The 18,540-nt window shown below is 36.0% G+C and overlaps 1 protein-coding gene across 7 annotated transcripts in view; it reads left to right on the top strand.

Moving 5' to 3' along the window:
* ROBO2 (roundabout guidance receptor 2) overlaps nucleotides 1-18,540 on the top strand; it is a 1,388,177-nt gene that overhangs the window by 820,914 nt on the left and 548,723 nt on the right. The gene's annotated exons all lie outside the window — the stretch shown is intronic.

Below are 18,540 nucleotides of genomic sequence, written 5' to 3'. Positions count from 1 at the left end.
ATCTCTGGGCAAAAAATGTTTTTTAAATAGTTAGAAAACAGTTGCAGAGTTAATAAGCAAGAGGCCTACGTAAAAGCTAATACGTAGTTTTCCAGTGGGACCACCAAGAGAGCCATGGTGTAGCTGGTGCAGATAAAGTTTCAGTTCTGAACACTGGTGCTCCCTGTTGATGGAGCATAAGGAGCACAGGGGGTCCTCACAGAGACTGTAGCTGCCTGTGATGCAGCCTGAGTCAGTGGCAGCCTCTAGAGATGGCAGCTGTAGCCCCAGGTGGCAAATATGTGACAGCAACTTGATCTATCGACCAGGGTAAGAGGGTGTTCTGGCCTAAATGAAAATTCATGAAAAATTGATGAAGTCCCCAGATTATTTTTTCCGTTTCCTTTTCTCAGCACTGTGCCAGTGCAGAGAGTAGAGATTAAATGAGGTGCTGAATGCTTTAGTGGCAAGGAGGTTGTGGTTCAAAGGTCAGGGGTCACATAGAAACCAATCTTTTTTTTTTTTCTTTTTTCTTACTGCTGAAGCAAAACACAAGAAACTTTTCAGATTAGCTGTGATTTACCTTTGCTTTGATAAATAAAATGACTACATGTTCAAAAGTTGGCTTTTGATGCAGTTACAAGAGAGAACAGATGTGATTCATAATTCAAATGTGGAACTGGAAATAGATTGAATTCCATGACTTCAGGATGATTTTTTTTCTTTTTCTTTTATTTTTTGTCTTTTGTATCAAGACTCATGCTGTATGAAAGTCATTTAGAGAAGGAAAAGGTCTTGCATTATTTATAGGTCACAGATTGTGAGAACAGCAAAGCTGTGGAGCCCTGTCCAAACATAATGCTCCTGTTTGCTTTAAACCAAAATTTAAATTGATGGTTTATCTGTACAAAGAAGAGAGGTTACAGAAGTAGACTGACTTTAGTATGAGAGGGCACAGGTGGCACTGAAAATGAAGACAAGGTAAATACCTTCCTTAATCTCCTCAAGTTAATAAATATGTACATTTTTGTTTTTTATTTTATTTTGGCTGTAAATGAATCTTATCTAGGCAAAATACCTTTACACATCATAAAGACACAAGATAAATTAAATTGCAAAAAGGCCAATTCATAGAGAGCTTTTTAAAAAAATGCTTAATTGAGATATATTTAACATACCATATCCTTTACTCATTTAATATATGCAAGCAATGCTTTTGGTGTATTCACAGGGTTATGCAATGAACACTATAATCAAAGTTAGAACATTTTCATCAATCCTAAAATAAACTCCATACCCATTAGAACTCAGTTCCCATTCCTGCACCCTCTCACCCCAGCCCTAAGTAAATGCTAATCTACTTTCTATAGCTATACATTTGCCTCTTCTGGACATTTCATATGTTGGAATCATACAGTATATTGTCTTGTGTGACTATAATAGCATCTTTTCCTTAGCATTAATGTTTTCAAGGATCCTGTTTGTTTAGCATGTATCAGTACTTTATTCTTTATTATTGCTCAATAATATTTCATGGCATCAACATACCACTTTTTATTTATCCATTCATCGTATGATAGACATTTGCATTACTCCCACTTTTTATCTGCTATGAACAATGTTGCCATGGAAATTTTTGTACACATTTCTGTGTGCACATACGGTTTCATTTGGGTATTCTCTTAAGTTTATGCCTAAGAGTAGAATTGTCGAGTCATATGGTAACTCTGTTTAACTTTTTGAGGAATTTATATGTAATTATTATTAAGTATAGATTAAATGATATTTACTGGTGCATTGAAGTAACTGTATCCAACTCCCCTCTCAGTATGAAACACAGTCATAAAACATTTCTACTGTTTAATCAATATTGTTGTATGGCTGTTATGTTAGATTTTCTGTGTTGTGAGTCCATAATTTCAGGTAAGATACAATTATTTAAAAATATAGAACAATTAACCATATGGAAACAACGGATGGCCACAAAGTTCCTAATAAATCGTTGTGTAACTTCTACTAGACTGTTTTCACTTTGGTCCCAATTAAGTTGGATAATCTTACTGTTTGAGTCTTCACTTCATTTTTTGTTCTGTTTGTATTTGTTCTGAAAGCTGGCAGTTTGTCTTCTCAGAAGCTGACATTACCTTTCCTGAGAATAACTGGCAGTACTTTCTTGTTCTCAGGTTACTTTCTCTTCCAAATACACTGAGGTTTTTTCTTTTACTTGTCAGGTTCAGACTAAGAAATTAATGAGCGATTATACTAGAAGTCAGTTAAGTAAGTCTAAGAGTGGGAAAACAAAGAACTATTATTATTCTGTATCTTTCCTAAAACCAAGAAGCATACAAACAAATATATCAACTTAAATGCAAACTTCGTGGCGATGAGTTGGGCTGGAACTAATATTTACAGGTGAGGATCAAAAAGAATATAGGAGCAACTTTTGTTTTTTGTAATTTTCTCCATTTGCATTTCTAAAAATGTCAGGTGAGATTTCAGATATTTTTGGTGGTGATGGTGGGTGGTAGGGGAGGAGGGTACTTACACAACTGAAAAATGCTCCCTAGCTCAAGGTACTTCACGGGATAATGCGAATGTATTATTTTGGCTGTTTTGTGAGTGTGCCTTTTAATTTTGCCATACTCCATCAAATACTTTCAAATGTAGTCTCTCCTTTGATCTTCACAAATGAAGGTGTGAAATTGCTACACCTGGGGAACATGTTTGAATTTGTGATATATTTAAGTATGTCTAATGCTGTGTTTTGATACGAGGTTTATTTCTGTTGATTGAATTAACTGTATTCAAACTCTCTCCCAACAAGTCTCAAGTTGCCATTCACTGACAATTAGCCTGAATTAACTCTGACTCCTGGGAAAGCACATAAATGAAGTGAAGTCATTGTGTCCTCTACTTTTCAAAAGTTTATTCCCATAAACAGTATAATTCTAAGTATGATCCTGAGGTCTGCAGTCATGTAGATCCTATCCATAAAATGACAAGGAAACACATTCATAGTGATACTAAGAGTTAAGGAGACAAAATACGTTGAGGTCCGCTCTGGTTTTCGATCCCAGAAACACTTTTTATATAAAGTTAAGAAAGATAATTTAGGATTTTAAATTTATTTCTTACTATAATTTTTTTTTTTTTTTTTTTTTTTTTTTTGAGATGGAGTCTCGCTCAGTCACCCAGACTGGAGTGCAGTGGTGCGATCTCAGTTCACTGCAGCCTCTGCCTCCCAGGTTTGAGTGATTCTCCCACCATGGCCTCCGAAGTAGCTGAGACTACAGGCAGGTGCCACCAAACCAGGCTAATTTTTGTATTTTTAGTAGAGATGGGATTTTGCCATGTTGCCCAGGCTGGTCTTGAACTCTCTTGGCCTCAAGCAATCCTCTCGCATTGGCCTCCCAAAGTGCTGGGATTACAGGTGTGAGCCACCGCACCCGGCCTCTTACTATAAATTTTTAATTTATTAAATTTCAACTGGTGTGTAGATGCAAGTTGATTTTACTGAAAATGTATGTAGGTTGACATTATGCTTAGGAAATATAATTTCGTGCAGTAACTCATATGCTTTTCTCCCAGGATTTGTGTTTCGGTGGAATACAGATTTCCAATTTCCCTTCTTTAGATCGAATTTGTTTCTGATAATTATAATATACATCTTTTAATTCTGAAACACCCCCAACAAGGTTTCTATAATTACTTAAGGAAGGTTACACTTCTTTTAAGCATGAGTCAGTATATATGATAAGGCCTTTACAGAAGTATAGAAGTAAAAACAATAGGTGAAGTTTTGTTTAACTCTGTAAGTTTTTGCTTTATAGATGTTTCTAACAGTCTATGATTTAGCTGCTAAGGGATGAGGTTCGATAGTATTAAAATATTCTCCCTACCATATACCATTAGAATTGATTTTTCCTCTTAGGAGATTTTCAAAAGCAATTCTCAACCACCCATTTCTGAATTAAAAATACTTATACATTTTTGTCAATTAGATATTCATCCACTTTTTGTCACTGTCTCCCAAAAAATACTCTATGAAAGCATTACTGAGCCCCAGGTTGGGATGTTTCTGTGAACTATTGGAAGTTTTCTAGCATAGTCCTCCTTTGTCTGCTAAGACCTCAGTAGTTTAATATCTCTGGATGTCTTAGTCTGTTCAAGCTACTACAAGAAAATACCATAAATTGGGTAGCTTTTTAGGACAATAAATTTATTTCTCATAGTTCTGGAGCCTATAAGCCTGAGCTCAGAGAGCCAGCATGGTTGGGTTTTGTGAGGCCCCACCTCCTGGTTCATAGATGGTGTCCTCACAAGGTGAAAAGGCACTAATCCCATTTAGAAGAGCTCTGTCTCATGACCTAATCATCGTCCAAAGGCACCACCTTCAATAACATCACCTTGAGGAATAAGATTTTAACATATGAATTTTGGGGGGATATAAACATTCCGACCACAGCTCTGGCCTTTGGAGAGACTTCAAGCAAGGGTTGTAAGAGAGGCAGGTGTTTGGATGCAATGACAGACAGGGCCTGGAAGCAGCTTAAATTAACACCCGAGTAGAGAAAAGGCTCTTCTTTCTCACCGATATTGGCAGCCCTACACATTTGTCGGTTCCTCATCTGAGGAGTTAACCAACTGCGAATTAAAAATAATTTTTAAAAACTAACAAAAATATACCAACAAGAAATATTACAAATCATGTGGTATAGCATCTGTTTGCATATCATTTACATAGTATTAGGTATTATAAGTAATCAAGAGATGATTTAATATATACAGGAAGATATGTGGCTATATGCAAATACTATGCCATTTTATAAAATGGACTTGAGCATTCAATGGTTTTGGTATCTTCAGGGGTCTTGAGACCAGTCTCCTGGATACCAAAGGACAAAGGTGCCTCTTTCTGAGAGTCAGGCCATTTCCTAGTTACGCAAGTATAAAGGCAGTCATCACATTTTTTTGTGTGTGATTATCTAACATTTAAGTCTGAACCAAGATTTTGGAATAAACGTTACAGTATCTATACATGGAAATGAAATGTACTATTTTTTCCATAACATGAGGTATATTTGATATAAACCATTTTATATAAATCTGCCTGCCTCATTTTCTTTCTTCTTGCTTTCTTTGTTTATTCAAATTGGACAAGTACATTATACATATATATGTGTGTGCGCATATAAACATACATATATTTTTTTCCTTAACATGAGGTATATTTGATATAAATCATTTTATATAAATTCACCTGCCTTATTTTCCTTCTTGCTTGCTTATTCATATTGAATGAGTATATTATACATATATGTGTGTATCCATGTTTATATATATGCATACATACACATATGCATATATATATGTATATATGATGTGATATTAGAGATGTGATCCCACTCACTGTGTTGCCTAGGCTGGTCTGGAACTCCTGGCCTTATGTGACTGTCCCCCCACCTTGGCCTCCCAAAGTGCTGGGATTACAAGTATGAGCCATCAGGGTCAGAGAATACTTTCTCTTAAATCAATTTTTAAACATCTTGGCTGGGCGCGGTGGCTCACGCCTGTAATCCCAGCACTTTGGGAGGCCGAGGTGGATGGATCACGAGGTCAGGAGATCGAGACCAGCCTGGCTAACACTGTGAAACCCCGTCTCTACTAAAAAATACAAAAAATTATCCGGGCGTGGTGGCGGGCGCCTGTAGTCCCAGCTATTCGGGAGGCTGAGGCAGGAGAATGGCATGAACCCGGGAGGTGGAGCCTGCAGTGAGCAGAGATCACGCCACTGCACTCCAGCCTGGCTGACAGAGCAAGACTCCGTCTCAAAAAAAAAAAAAAAAAAAAAAAATAGAGTAAAACGGGTTTAAGAGCACGTTGGTGGTGCTGGGCTGTATATGAGGAGTCTGAGTCGCCTCAGGTGGCAGTGAACATTCCACCCTAGTGATGTAGGGTAGGGGCCTTCAGACAGGGCATACTGCAGGATTGAGAAGGGGCCATAAGTTGCTTCTAGGTGAATCTGAATGACAGATGGACTTAGAAAACTGGAAAGAAGTATAAAAGCAAAACCCTGAGGTTGTGCTTGGCCAGACTTCGAGCACAAATAATACATTAGCTTAATTGGGGAGTCAATGTAGGGTAGTAGAGGGAGATCATTTAAATAGCGAGGTAGAAATTAGTAATGACTAAACGAATTGATGAGCTTTCATGTTATCCTAGAACCCAAGGGAGCCCTCTTTGATGTGGGCGTGTTATTTGGAAGTGAGGTATAAAAGGAGACATGATAAACACAGTGTGGGGTAGATGGGAGCCTAAGAGTGTGGAGGGAGGAGATCTACTATATGTTCAGATATAGTAGGATGAGGGTTAAGTTGATTAATTAAGTTCAGAATAGGAAAAGAGGAGATAAAATGTTAAAAAAAAGGTTGATAGAAATTTAAAAAATGCATCTGTAGTTTAAGGGAAGATTTAAATTTAGTTTGCTAGAGTTTTGTACAGTACCTTCTACTGGTCGGTACTCACCTAGGTGTTAGGATACAGATACTTAGAACAAGCTTTGTTCAGTGGGTACAGAGTTTCAGTTGGCAAGATGAAAAAGTTCTAGAGATCTGTTACACAACAATGTGAATATACTTAACACTACTGAACTGTACACTTAAAAATGGCTAAGATGGTATATTTTATGTTATGCATTTTTTGCCACAATTAAAACATGAAAATATTAACAGAACAAATAAACCACCACCACAACAAAAACCAAGGCATGGCTCTTGCCATCAAAGAACCTTCAATAGGATGGTCTAGAATGTGGTAAGTGTGAGAGTGACGGAGGAGGAGCTGCTCTGCTGTGAAATACGGAGGAGAAGGAGGCTGACTCTGCAAGAGAATGTGAAACAGGTGAAATGATTTTGCTAGGGAGAAAATAATTAATAATAATTTCTGGTGCTTGCTAAGGGCCAGGCTTATTTCTGTGTTTCACACTTATGGCTGATTCAGTTCTCAAAACAAATCTAAAATTTGGGTACTATTACTTTCTCTCTATTGTATTTGAGGTACACAGAAAAGAGAGTTGGGATTCAAACGCTGGCAGCCTATGTCTCAAGCCTGCTTTCTTAATTACTATGCTAAGCATCTTCACTGATTTACTTGAACAAGCAAACAAAATCATTTGACACTTAAAAGAGTCATTAGCATTTTTTTAGGTATTTTACCCAGAAACAGTTATTCAATTGTATAAATACAATGATGACCCCTGGAATAGGTGAAGTCCAAGAGTAGCATTTTGGTGCAACAATTCTGTGATTCCTGGGATATGACAGAAAGAAACAACAGAAAGAGTAATCTTTTCTATTTTTTTATTTAGTTACGTATTGACATTTGAGAGCTCATTAGTTTATTCAAGTAATTTGATTTTCTCTGTACAGTTCCTAGTTGTCAAATATTAGTATCAAGAAAATCCATCACTTTCAGTTCTTATTGACATGTTTGCAGGCCAAAGCAGCTTGGAGATTAAGAATCCAATTTATAAGACAAGTCATCTATCATTGAATATCCAAAGATAACTTGACTAAGTTTTATAGAAAAAGAAATATGATAATAGCAATGATATCTTACTACTTTAGGATACTTTCTGGAGTTTTTTGAGTCATTAACATTTATATGCATTATTTCATTGCTATGTGTATTTGTAGACATTTGCTGACTTCGATAGTTTCTAAGTTCAATACATAGTATCATTAACATTGGTCTATTTGACTTTCAAATTACTCTTTTTATTTTTTTATATTTAAAAATGAGTCAAAGGAGGAAGCATAGCCTTTTCAACCAGTGATGCTGGTGGAATTAAATATCCATAGGCAAAAATATAAATAAACAGAACCTTGACTTAAACCTTACAAATTATGCAAAAATTAATGTAAAATGGATCATGCAGTTAAATGTAAGGCATGACTATATATATATAAAAATACGTGAATGTAAATATAAGTGTGTATATATATATATACATATATATATATAGAGAGAGAGAGAGAGAGACAAGGTCTCACTCTGTTACTCAGGCTGGAGTGCAGTGGTGTGATCACAGCACACTGCAGCCTTGACTTCCCAGACTCAAGTGATCCTTCCGCCTCAGCTTTCCCAGTAGCTTGTGCTACAGGCATGCGTCACCAAGCCCAGCCAATTTTTGTACTTTTCATAGAGACGGGGTTTCGCTCTCTTGCCCAGACTGTTCTCAAACTTTTGAGCTCAAGTTATCCAACTGCCTTGGTCTCCCAAAGTGCTGGGACTACAGGTGTGAACCATTGCGCCTGACTTAAAACTACAAAATGTTTAAAAAATAACAAAGGAGAAAATCCTTTGTGTCTAGAATTTGGTGAAGAGTAAAGCATTAACCAAAAGATAAAATTAATAAATTTGACTTTATTAAAATTAAAACTTTAATTCTCTTAAAGATCTTGTTTATGGAAAAAAAAAAAGGCAAGCTACATACAGGGAGAACATACTTGCAAACCACGTATCTGAAAAAAGCGTATCTAGAATTTATGAAGATATATCAAAATTCAACATTAAATAAAACTAATAATCTGACATCTTTTTTATTTTAAAATAAATATACACAGGAAGTATGTCTGCTACTAGAGACACTAGTAGTATCTCTCTTAGTTCCTGTGAATCTATACTTATTACAAAATAAAATATTAAAAATTAGTCATCAAGCTATCTTAAGTAGACAATAATATACATAAAAATGAATTTGGAACTGAATAGTTCTTTGGAAAGCTTTTGAATGTTTGTTTTTCTTAAATATTGATGAATTCATATTTTTAAGTGTCCACGATCTGTTAAAAATCTTATTCAAATTCATGTATTTACTGTTTTAAATTTATAAATTTAACTTGTGATACATTCTATGTACAGTTTCATGAATTTATCTTCATATCTTTGATTTTTGTTCCATCATGATTTTTTAGTTTAAGGATAGATTTTATTTCATTTTCTTTTTTAGGGGAAGGGAAAGAAAAGAGAGGAATGTTTGTTCATGGGAGTTTGGCAAGAATGCCCAAAACATGACTTAATGAGTAGAGTGCATTATGTAGCTGGCAAGAAGTCCCTACTTTAAACTAGGTTAATAAAGAGATGCAATTCATCTTGACTCTTTGCTGCTAAAATTATGCGTGGATTATTGTGAATATTTCTAAGTATCTGTTTAAATTCACCATTACAACTGAAATGTCACTAACGGAGAAAGACTGGCTGGGCGCGGGGGCTCACGCCTGTAATCTCAGCACTTTGGGAGGCCGAGGTGGGCGGGTCGCTTGAGCCCAGGCGTTCAAGATCAGCCTGGGCAGCATGGTCATACCCCATCTCTACAAAAAAATACAGTAATTAGCCGGCTGTAGTGGTGTGCACCTGTAGTCCCAGCTAGTCGGGAAGAACCCAGGAGGCAGAGGTTGCAATGAGCCGAGATCGCGCCACCGTCGCATTCCAGCCTGGGTGACAGAGCGAGACTGGTCTCAAAAAAAAAAAAGGGAAAGATCAAGGATATTTTGGGGGGTGGAGGGGGGACGCGGGGGCCGGAGTCTCACCTTGACGACCAGGCTGGAGTGAGGTGGCGCGATATCGGCTCACTGCAACCTCCACCTCGCGGATTCAAGCGACTCACCTGCCTCAGCCTCATGAGTAGCTGGGTTTATAGGCGCCCGCCACCACGCCTGGCTAATTTTTGTGTTTTTAGTGGAGACGGGGTTTCGCCAGGTTAGCCAGGCTGGTTTCGAACTCCTGATGTCGGCTGATCCGCCCGCCTCGGCCTCCCAAAGTGCTGGGATTACAGGCATGAGCCAGCGCGCCCTGCCGAGAAAGATCAAGGATTTAAGACTATGTCACAAGAAGGAAAAGCTAAAGGAATAGGAATTATTGATCCAGGAGCATTAAAGACATCAGTAGATCCTATCGTTCCTACCCGGCACATCAAGAACTATTCTCCCAAAGAGAGAATACATTTATTCTATTTAACCTTAAGAAAGAAAAGGATCAGTGGATAAAAATGTCAGCTTTTGCCTCGGTGTGATTATGCTATACATGCTCTTTCCTGGGATCTTAAGGAACTGTGGGCCAACAAAAACAACATAACCTAATAAACCTAAATCATAAAGAAACCTAAAAAGTTGCATAAAATATGTTTTGATATAGCTTTGCCTTACGTTTTTCCTCAAAGGAAAACTGAATCTCCAGGATAATGAAACAAGGTAACAAGACAGCTCGGATGCACTTTCAGTTGCGAAATAATTCTCAGCACTTTCCTGTACACAAGGAATTCAATAAAGTAGAAATAATTTTCTTAAATTTAGCATCATCACTGTTTTGAAAAGTCCTTGAAAAAATCCCATTTGTGCGTACATCTTACACATCTTATTTCAAAATCCATTGAGATCGTAAGCAATTAAATCAATTGCATTTTGTAGGCCAACCCCTCATTTGTAACATATAATTCCCCAGGACCCACATGTCCAGATTCAAGAGCAGCTTGATAGAAGGACTGATTTATTTTTATTTTCTTCCTGAGTCTGCGTTGAATATTCTTAAAAGAAGGAGGAAAATGCTGTGTTTAATATTCATACAGGATTTTCTATTAAAAGCAGCTTCTCTCAAAAGCCTGTTGTTAAGAAGGACTACCTCTAAAGGGGTCAACTTGTGAAATCCTTCCTAAGTACTTATTTGGTTCTTGGGGATTGATGGATAAGCTGATGGAGTCTAATCTTCAAATGTGTATGTCATTAATAGAGATGTAAGAATCTCAATTTGCTTTGTCTTTTCCTTTCCTGACACATTATAAGGAAAAGCTTTACTAATGAAGTACCCAATGGTAATAACCCATTAGATGCTAGAATCTCTCTTTGTATCAGATGACATGCAAATGAACTGTTCTATTTCTGTGGAGAAAGAGAGACAAGGAGTGGTTTAGTTAATCATACTTGAGGACTGCATGGTTGTCTTCTGGGAAATATTATCATGATTCATTCTTATTTAAGGGTCCTCACCCTATGCATAAGAAAATCTCCATTCGTTCCATTTGGGTTTGATGTTAATTATAGGGGCATTAATGGAAGCTTTCTCAAAAGAAATGAATATAGGATCAAATCAGAAAATAATAAGGCAACCTTTGGATGAATCAGGTCATGATAGAGCTATACATGTAGAAGCTGGCAGGTTGGAGGAACTTTAGAGATCCTCACTCCCTTTGTTGTTTAGATATAGAAACTGAGTCCTGGAGGAGTGAAATGACTTAATTGAAGTCCCAGCTGATGAGAGGCAGGCATGAGATGACAAACGAAGTAGCCTCTTTCATCAGGCAGCAATGTAGAGAAAAGATAATTCTGGGAATTTAAGAGACCATGTTCTGACCATTTTCTACTATTAACTACTCCTGTGATTTGGGGCAAACCTTTTACCTTCTCTGGGTCTGTTTTCTTAAATTTGAGGTGAGACTAGACCAAGCATTTGCCCTCTGGAAAAGGGGAAATCTAAGCAAGCTCCTATAGATTAGTTTGTGATTATTATTCCAACTAAGTTCATTGGAAAAAAGATATTTCTAACGTATCATATATATTTTGTTTTCAAAATTGAAGACATCAGACTTGGATATCAAATAAATTTAGTAGCACTTTTAAACTAACCTTTTCCCTAAGCCATGAAAGGACATTTTTCTTATTCCAGAAAATGTTTTATTTTATTTTTATAGCATTTTTTTATGTGTCCTATAGTTGACAACAAGTAATTGATAATATAGCTGGTAAAATGAGGCATTTCCTTAATCTTACATGTCTTGAGAAATTAGCTGTTCATGTATCCATGTCTACACAGTTCTCGTTCACCTTGTGACCATGTAATTAGGTCATTTTTCTTTTCCAATCAGCCATTCAGGTCTAAGGCAAATGGTTTTTTGAAAGATTATGCACACCTTGTACCAGTACTTCTGGTCCCTTTAGGTTTAAAGTGTACAAGTATAGATTCCTAGTATATCAACTGAATTATTTTGTTTCTTTAAAAGAGAAAATAACTTTTTAAAAAAGCAAGAAAGTTATTTTTTTACTCATATATTTGACTTACACCTTGTATATAAAATGTTTTGTTGGGTAAAATGTATTTTATCTATTTACCAAAATATTTTCACCCAAATAGCATAATTTTATAAGTAGCAGTCATATATTAGACCAAGAACACATTTGTCCTCTCTTTGAACCCATGTTATCTGAACTACTGTAAAGATCTTTTTCCTGTGGCACTTTTATTTATTTTTTTAGAAATGTTATTTATTTTGTGTTATTATATTATTTTCCTGGTTATATGTAATATCTTTCCATCTTAGATGTGTTGGAAACTACAGAAAAGTTTTTAAAAATTACCAACAGTAATAAACATCACTTCTTCCACTGTGTTTTAATTTCATTTCTGTCAACTGTATGACTTGAATAGACAATCTGTGGAATGAATTTAGTTTTAGTACTTTAATAAAATAAAATATAAAAATATTACACATGTAAGTAAAGTAATTTAGAGAAATTGCAGAACTAGTTTTTCTATTTTTCAAAGAATATTTAGAAAGCTTAAATAATAGCTTTCACATGTACTCAGAAAATAGGAGTCATCTACATTGCAAACTTGTTTAATAAGTTCTTCCATATATGAGCATTGTGTCATCTTCAAAGTTTTCATGTAATTGGCATAGCGCTAGATATTTTATAACATCTCTGTAAAATAAGTTAAAATATTTTTCTGCCACAAAAAATTGTTTTTTAGCTTTCTAACTGTTGTGATATCTTTGTGAATATTAGCCCTTTCTCTACTTTATAAACCAAGTAACAAATACAATAAGCCTCACATTTTACATGGTAAAAATAAGCAGAGTCATCATTACTCCATGAACTAACCAGACTTTTATGGTCCCTTTAAAAATGTTCATCTGTTGTTTTGTTTGGGAGTTTAAAGGTAGTTTGTTCTGCATTTAAAGATACTATTTATTTCAATACACAGATACATTTGAAACTAGAAAGCAAATTTAGAACACTTTTGTATTTGTTTGTGATATCAGTCCAAGAAAAGAATTGTTTATCTTCTCCAACTAGTCTTTCTTTACCTATGCCAGTGTCCTCAGTTGGAGTGACCTTTGGAGTGGCTGATGTCTTGAGTGATGTAGTTAATGAGATCTAGCAACATCATGGCCCTGACCCCTTCGTGGCCCTGACTCCTCTCATCCATCTTCTACAAGGCTGCAAGTCGGTGTGTAGAATCAGGATTAAACAAGTGTGAATAAACAAGTTCAAGAGTTTTCTGTCAGGGCTGCCAGTGCGTGGCAGTAGCCAAGTAAGACATAGAGAACTTAATACCTGAAATACTCTTTGTGCACCTCCACGAATCCTTTTGGAGAAATCACTACTGTTTGTGGTCAGCGTAGTGCGTCTAATCTCCTCAGTTCGCTCCATTCCTGGACGGCGATGGCAGTTGGCCTTTATAATCACATAGCTGTTGGCACATTCAATGAAAGCATGGCTGATCTATCACTTACCGAACGTCACACATTGCTAAAGCTTTTATCTCATTAACTGTGATTAATGTTTGTATGGCATGGGCTTGTCATGTAACCGTTCATATTCAGCAATTGTGAATCCCTTAGTTTACTTGATGACTGAAGGGTATTTCTCGTTTCAGAAGAGAACTTTATCTTACGGGCCGAGCAGCCTTATTTGCAAGCCACCATTGTCCCGTGGCTTGAGAACTGTGTGATGTAGCCGTTCCTTGGCTCCTTCTCCATTACTGTCCTCCAGGGTGTTACTTGCCATTAAACTTGGACACTTAGAAAAAAATACAGGAAATGTAGTAGAACTTTAAGGAAGTATTTACCTGTAATTCTTTCATCTAAACATTGCTTTTCTAATATGATTTCCAATTAAGTCTGTGTTCCCAAAGTCGCATGGAAAGGGGTAGAGATGATGGATGCAGGTATTTTCTTGCCTTTGGCTGTGGTTCTTGTCTTTATCTGCGCTATGCTTGACAAGTCTTTTGCCTTAGCCCAGGGCAGCATTTGATAAGTTGACCAGTCAGTGATTAAACATTTATTTAGTTCAGTGGGTCAGAGCTATTGCGACAGATAGAAAATTACTGATGGATTATCAATTTCAGCACCTCTGACATCTGGCCTCAGTGTAGTCCATCATCTGAGGACCCATAACACATTTTCTTCAACAATAACATGCTCAGCTACCTGTGTGATCACAGAGCTGAATATCGGAAAGATTTTTTTTCAGATTTAATAAGACAAAAGTTGCAGAAATCAGATGAGTTCTGCACCTATACTTGAGAATCTAAAAGCACCCAATGGTTTATGCACAAGGCTGGAATAAGAACTGACTTGCACTGTAAATATGCTTTGTTGACTTTTGTGATATTTTTATAACATGTTTACACTTACATTTTGGATTTGATGAAATAGTTACTTGGAATTATTTTGGAAACAATGTTACATATAAAAATATTACTTGTTCCAAAATATTCTATTAAAAAATTTAAGGCATTAAAATAATGGTTTTAAATGTTTGGTCTATTACAGTGATAAAATTACCAAAATAAAACCCCAACTCAAACACCTATGATGCTAATTCTTTTAAATTATAAACGAGATGTGAAATAAGATTTGCAAAATTTTTGTGTTTATTGTTATTGCTGAATGGTTCTTTTAACCCAAGGGAGTTCTAGTAATAAAGAATAACAACCTTATTGCAAATGCTAATCTAACACAGAAATATATTCCATTTTACTAAAATATATTTCAATATAATTTTCTTCATATCTGTATTTCAAAGTTCCACGTAAATTTAAGAATAATCTTGTGATTCATTTTTCAAATGATTAAGGTTAGCAGTTTGTTTTATGGTAAGTTTATGTCTTTTAAAAACTGGTTATATTTGTTGAGAAATTAATAGATCGTGGCAGAGAACACACTGTAACTTTTATTTTGGCTTTATTCTCATTTGTAAATCTTTCATGTGATTATCCCTAAAGCTTTATACTCCATGCACCTAATGGCCTACTTTCTGATGAGCCTACATTTAATATTTATGTGTGCTGTCATAAAAATATTTGTGAAGCTAAAAATGATTCTTAATCTTCATACGATGGATTTTCACACATTCTCTTGAATTACTAAACTGATAAGAACTTAGAAATGTTACCTTTGTTCACAAAATAAGGATTGAGCTCTTTGACATTACAGTTTACATTTATTCACTAATATACCAGTGCTATGTGCCATTAAATTGATAGGCCCTTTGGAATGTCCAGCTTTTTACAATGTGATATAACGTGGCAATATTACAGGTCATTGTGGGCCATTATTTATTGTCAAAGACTTCCTGATTTGTCTTAAAATTAAGTGAGGTTTCTTCTATAGTTCTGTGGAAACCCTTAATAGTTGACTATGGTATTTAATTAACCCATCTCTCCTTTGACATCCCAGAGTTGGCTTGGAAAATGTTGGGATGAATTCTAGTCACAGGATATGCTCAGTAATTTAGACTGGGCTGAAAAAACTGCTGTGGATGTTCAAAGAAGACACAATTTAAAAAATGAAGGAGCTCAGATTAGAATATGAGTTTGATTTGGAAATTCTTTTGAGCAGTTGTAGGGAAGCCATGGTAATATTTTTCCTTAAAGATTAATCCCTCTAACAGTTAGAACACTAAACATTTATTGGTTTTAAATTCTTAAATGTGATGCCTAGCACTTATGCTTCCTCAGATGTTTTACACTGTTATTTTAAAACTGGAGGCCGGGCGCGGTGGCTCACGCTTGTAATCCCAGCACTTTGGGAGGCTGAGGCGGGCGGATCACGAGGTCAGGAGATCGAGACCACGGTGAAACCCCGTCTCTACTAAAAATACAAAAAAAAATTAGCCGGGCGTGGTGGCGGGCGCCTGTAGTCCCAGCTACTCGGAGAGGCTGAGGCAGGAGAATGGCGTGAACCCGGGAGGCGGAGCTTGCAGTGAGCCGAGATTGCGCCACTGCACTCCAGCCTGGGCGACAAAGCGAGACTCCGTCTCAAAAAAAAAAAAAAAAAAAAAACTGGAGATGCTCCCTATGTGCACTCTATTTCGCTTGATGCCCAAGTTTGCTTTTGATTTTACTGTATGCCATTGACTTCTCTCTGAATGACATGTATTTTTTCGTTTGCAATTTCTCACGATAATAAACTATACATGACTTGTCAGGAGCAGGTCAACAGATATTTTTATGTAACGCAAGCATGCAATAACAGAAAAGTTATATACAGTCACGCATTGCTTAACAACAGGGATATGTTTTCAGAAATGACACATTAGGCAATTTTTACATTGTGTGAACATCGTATCCTGAACTTACACAAACCTAGATGGTATAGTCTACTATACACCTTGACTATAACGTGTAGCCTATTGCTCCTAGGCTATAAACCTGTACAGCATGTTAGTGTACTGAATATTGTTGGAAATTTGATATGATTTGGCTCTGTGTCCCCACCCAAATGTCATCTTGAATTGTCCACGTGTGGAGGAAGGGACCTGGTGGGAGGTGATTGGATCATGGGGAGGGTTCCTTTATGTTATTCTCATGAATGATAGTGAGTGAGTTCTCATGAGATCTGATCCTTTAAAAGTGTTTAGCACTTCCCCCTCGCTCTCTCTTCTCCTGCCGCCTTGTGAAGAAGGTGCTTGCTTCTCTTTCACCTTCTGCCATGATTGTAAGTTTCCTGAGGCCTCCCCAGCCATGCAGAACAGTGAGTCAATTAAACCTCTTTTCTTTATAAATTACCCAGTCTCAGGTAGTTCTTTATAGCAGTGTGAAAACAGACTAATACAAAATTGTAATGCAATTGTAAGTATTTGTGTACCTAAACATGTGTAAGCACAGAAAAACTACAATAAAAATATAGTATTATAACCTTATGGGACTATAGTCATATGTGCAGCCTGTTGTTGTTTGAAACATCATTACATGGTGTATGGCTGTATATTATTTTAGCGTAAAGATTACATGGATCAAACCAGTAGCATGAACATTTGTTCTTCCATCAAAATTAATCAACTTAGAAGAAAATATTTATGAATGTCACTTGATATGGGTCAAAGTTTCTTTAGATAAAGAAGCACGGAAGTAAAATCTCCGGATGCTTTCACATAGAAACGGATTTTATCTGTTACCTCACAGGGAAACTGAGAAATTAAGCAAAGTAATGCATATGAAAGTACATCACAAACTATAAAGAGCTGTAACAATGCAAAGTATTTTAATGCTGTGTGAGTTTTTTGGTACAGACCAAGAAAGAAAGAAAATACATAGCTATCCATTTTTAGAGGCTCTGGACTGGCAGTCTAAGAGTTGTGGTTTTATGGAATTCACATTGACATGTAATGATTTTTCATGTGAGCACGTTAACATTGCCCAGTTTCATATAGTAAAATGTAATTCAGAAAGACACTAAGAACCACAATTTTAAAATACTGCCTTCCTTCTAATGTCCTTGTCATTCAAATGTCCTTGAAAGCATTTGAATCAGTAATTTTGAATGACTGTTATGATAGAATGTTTAATAAACCCTATTAAGCATTAATTATTTTCTTCACTTCTCTTACAATACTGAATTAGTGTTTTGAATCATCAACAACCTTGATTTCTAACTGAAATTCCATTTTGTTAGCATCATGATGACCAATAATGATTACAAGTCGGTAGAGTAACAATTATTTTAACTTGTAATAGACATTGGCATTTATTCCATGTGTCCGGCATGAACATTTGTCCTATGGACAAGGTATTTTGGAGAGATATGGCAAAGAACTAAGTCAATGATGTTGATATAGCAATCTAATAACTTTACTTTGATGACATTGGGAGAGTCTGGAAAATTATGAAGCTTCTAAAATGTGTCCTGAAGAGATTCAAAGGAAATCACATTTTTCTCCTGCTCTGGATTGATTCATACTATAATTTACCTCTCATAAAACTGATCATATGTTAATATTAAGTTAATAGTTGTAAGTTGATAGTAAAATTTTAAATGTGGAGTAGCTGCACAAAATATGGAAGAAAAGAATTTGCTTTTATTCTGTGAATTTAAGATTAGCCTGACATCGTTATGCTAATTTTAGCAGTTGCAAAGATAGAATTCATTGGCATAGCTGGAATTACAGTGATAGGAGTTGGCTTTGAAGAAAAATCAACTTTGCCACCTATTGCCTTGTCTGTATGTGGAATAGTATACACTTTAGCTAAGTTTGAATGCAGACTTAAATAAAAACCAAAAACTAAAAGATAAGAAAAAGCAATTGAGCAGCTTTATACTGAGCAGAACAGGCAACTTAAATATGCATTGGCATTTTGAAATTGATTTACATGTAGTCAGCTTTGTTTGACATACTCCTTACCCTTAGAAACTCAAAATAATTTCTTATTGGTCAGTGTTATGGGCAAATTAATGGGGGAAATAATGCAGATGTTTTATTATTATTATTATTATTATTTTTGAGA

Source organism: Nomascus leucogenys, chromosome 21 (genome assembly GCF_006542625.1).
Source record: "Nomascus leucogenys isolate Asia chromosome 21, Asia_NLE_v1, whole genome shotgun sequence".
In the NCBI taxonomy this organism is placed as follows: domain Eukaryota; kingdom Metazoa; phylum Chordata; class Mammalia; order Primates; family Hylobatidae; genus Nomascus; species Nomascus leucogenys.
The sequence above is the reverse complement of the archived record's forward strand: the minus strand, read 5'-3'. Positions and strand labels throughout refer to the sequence as shown.